The sequence below is a fragment of the Penaeus chinensis genome, chromosome 42 (assembly GCF_019202785.1).
Source record: "Penaeus chinensis breed Huanghai No. 1 chromosome 42, ASM1920278v2, whole genome shotgun sequence".
Taxonomy (NCBI): Eukaryota; Metazoa; Arthropoda; class Malacostraca; order Decapoda; family Penaeidae; genus Penaeus; species Penaeus chinensis.
Genome location: NC_061860.1, coordinates 604,771 through 608,870, shown reverse-complemented (window position 1 = coordinate 608,870; position 4,100 = coordinate 604,771).

Here is a 4,100-nt window from a genome sequence, read left to right as displayed (position 1 = left end):
TTGTACTGTTGAGTGGTATTTTCTTTGTTAGTGTGCATTTGGGTGTTTATGTGTGTGTTTGTGTCTATTTATTTTGTTTGTTTTTATGTGTTACCGCTCACCTAAAAGGAAAAGAGGGTACTTAGTTTTACTATCATCCTTATTGCTATCTGGTTTTAACATGTTTCTTACCGAGGTTGTGAGACGAACGTCAGAAAAGCAATCTCGTTGTTGCTTAGACAAACCACTTTATATATGAAAGGAAAACAACCACAGTAAGAAAATGAAATTCAATTTCATTTTTTTACTGTGGTTGTTTTCCTTTCATCTTTGTGTACACGTTACTGTGTTTGTGTTTGTGTCACTTTATATATATATATATATATATATATATATATATATATATATGAAGAAAGGCTGATTCAAGGAGTTAAATCTTTTTGCATATTTTCTCTTTTTGTTCTCCCCTCTTCCGCTTTCTAGCATTAGCAACAACTTCCCCCCAGACACATGTATTCAGTACACATGGATATGTTCCCCTCTGAATGGGGACAAAGGTGCACTACCGGTCTAAACGCAGTCTTTTGGAGCACACGTTGGAAATTGCAAACAACACTTTTTTATGCATGCAGAGGCTAACGGGTGCATAAAGTAGGGGCGTGGCTAAATAACCTCATCAATAGCCTGCAACACCAGCGAGAAGAGCCAGTTACTCATCGCAGGAGTCAAGTCCTCATAATGGCCCATGATTTACCAAGAGCCCGAAGACCTCACTGCTCGCTAAACTGACTCGGCACAATCAGGGGTCTGTTGTCATGCTAATGGGGCAGGAATAAATCACGCGCCTCTGAGATTTCGTCCTTGATATGATGGAAGCCAACGAGGGATCATAAAAAAGTGCAAAAGATGCAACATTGTTTGTGTTGAAGAAGCTCAATTATACTTTTGATCTTTATGGACCTCAGTCTCAAGACTCGAAACTGTGGACTGCTGAAGCACTACACATTCTTAAAACGTTATTCATTTTCACCGAGTTGTGGATTACGTGTTGTATGCTTTTGAGGGCTATTCATTACATCTGTTAACTTAATTTGAATTTCGAAAAATGTCATTTGTTAAAAGGTGATAAATTAGTGTGGTGAAATACTAGGTCTTGTTGGAGGAAATTACAGACTCTGGAATTAGGCCTACATTGAGCTAAGATTTATCTGGGCGTAAGCTGGGCCAAGGCAGAACCATTTTCGATACAATTTCTACATATAACGTTCTAAGGTAAAGTAGGTGCTAATGCATATCACGTTATCCCCCCCCCCCTTTTTTCTCTCCCTCTCTATATGTATGTCTATATATCTATATATCAATCTATCCATGATGTAAAAATGTATACACATATATATTTGTATCTGTGTATGTGTGTTTGTTTGTGTTTCATAGTTTGTGAATATTTATTATAAAGTGTCCGTGTAGCGTCCATATGTCTCTTTGTTTTGCGTGTAATCAAACTCCATCATCTACTATAGCACCAGGTAAGCTAATTACCTAATGACCTGAGCTGTTGACGCGGTAAATAATTGCTCAAACACCAGTTATATTGCCCTTCACCGCATAGCGTTGGCAATGAGTGAGCCGTCAGTTTCTACTCATGTATTCGAAACTCACGACTCAGCATTGTCAATGAGTGAACTGCTGATTTCGATTTTTTTTTTTTTTTTTTTTTTTTTATCTGAAACACGTGCTAAATGAGTGAACCGCCAGTTTCGACTCATGAATCCGAAAATTATATACTCTTAACTCTGCCAAATGAGTTACAGGATACAGGATTCGAAACGCGTGAGCACATCACTGTCCGTTGCTAATATGTTATTCCTGTAATCGAAGCACAGAACACGAGAAGAGGACATGTGGATACGAGAGTCGAAGAGGGTGATTCACACATTGGGTATGCTAAGTGACTAATCTACAAGGGGAAGGGGTGATGTACAATTGTGAAAAAAAACAAATCCCTAGTCTCGGTGGCTAGTGAAGTGTTGTTCGACATGTTTAATTGATATAGTAGTTTAGATTCAGTTCAAATCAATATTTCATATCCACGGCATTAATGTCATCCATCCTCAAACATCTATTTCATAACAAATAATTAACCACTTTTACAGACCAACAATTCAACGGTGACAAAGAACCTTCTTTCTTTCCCTTACACTTAGTCTTAACCAAACAACAAACACAACAATAATTTCGTCCGTAATCAGGCACCAACACAGATTGCAACACGGACCACCTTTCCTCCTCAGATGTCCGTACCCTAGACCTCGCATGTCGTCATTTACGAAATACCCAGGACTGTCCTTTATTGCGGGTAGCTTCTCCGTTACTCTTCGAATGCCACATACAATCGGCATGTCCGGTTCGGGTGAAGGTCGTTCGGGAAAATAAGGTGTCCAATTTCTCTAGAAGTAGTTCTGTTTCAGAATCATTGGGATCAAGAGTCGATAACAATGTCGCTTTTATTCTCTTTATTTTATTATTATAACTATGATTATACTGCTACTACTAATAATAATTATAATTACTTAATTATAATTATCAACATCGTTAATATCATTATTATTACTATTATTAGTGGTATTACTATTTTTATGATTATCAACATCATCAATTATTATTACTAGTATTATTATTATTATTACTTTTATTATTGTCATTATTATTTTTTTATAATTATCGACATCAATATTATTATTATCATTACTTTTATTATTGTTATTTCTATGTTTATCATTATCAACATCATCAATATTATTATTATTATTATTATCACTTTTATTATTGTTATTATTATTTTTATCATTATCAACATCATCAATATTATCATTATCATTATCATCATTATTATTGTTGTTGTTATTATTAATACTATTATTATTAACATTATTACCACAAATTTTATTATCATCATTATTACGACTGATAATTAGTAATTAGTTATAGTCAATTTTAGTTAGTAATTAATTGGTAATAATTAGTAGCGTTATTTTAATTTTCATTGTTGATTTTCTATCACTTTGCTAGCAATACTCATTATTACCTTTATTGTTGAACATATCCCTTGAGTACCATCATATCTGATTCAGCATGTGCCATGTCAGACACGTATCTGCTGCCTTCAGATGCCGGGAAGACAGGCAAACAATAGAAAGATACGTGAGCGACGAACAAGTGTACAACCATGTACCGGTCGCGTTCCTTATCATCACCGAATTATTTAAACGAGTTTAAAGCTTCGCCTTCTTTGTTTTGGTCGTCACAAACTACACTTATGCACTCTTTTATTTGATCATAAAAAAATTGCAAGTGACAAACAGCCAAGCTATTGGAATTAGACGAATCTACAGGAGGAAGAGACGTTCTTCTGTATCCGGTCAGGATTCGATACCCGTTGACTGGTCTTTTCCTACTATAACACTTAATCTTGTCCATTGGGAGTGTTGAAAATACCGGTTGCTATACCGCTCTGGGGATTGCATACGGTTGGTCCTAGATTTTGCTTTGTAGAATTCTGAGGTTTTGGACTGTAATGACAACTATACCTAAGCTAATAATAACAATAATAACGATGATAATAGTAATTATAATGATAAAGATAATAATGATAATAATAACAGCAACATTAATAATAATGATAAAGATAATAATAAAATGATAATGATATTAACACCAATAGTACCACCACCGCCAACAATTATCATAATAGCAAAAATACTGATAATAAGCAACAGCAACAGCGATGATGGTGGTGATTATAATGTCAATAATAATAATAGTAAAAATAACAATAATGATAATAATAATAATAATAATAATAATGATAATAATAGTAGTAATAATAACAATAATTATGATGATAATAATAATAATAATATAATGACAAATACAATAAGAATGATGACAATGGTACTAATACTAAAATGAATAACAACAGTGATTATGCTAAGGGATGTGGTGAAGCTTGTAATAGCAACAATAAAGATGTCAATAATTAGCGATGACGATAAAAATAACAGCAGTAATAATGATGATCATCATAATAACAATAATGATGATGACGAAATTTATGAGTATAA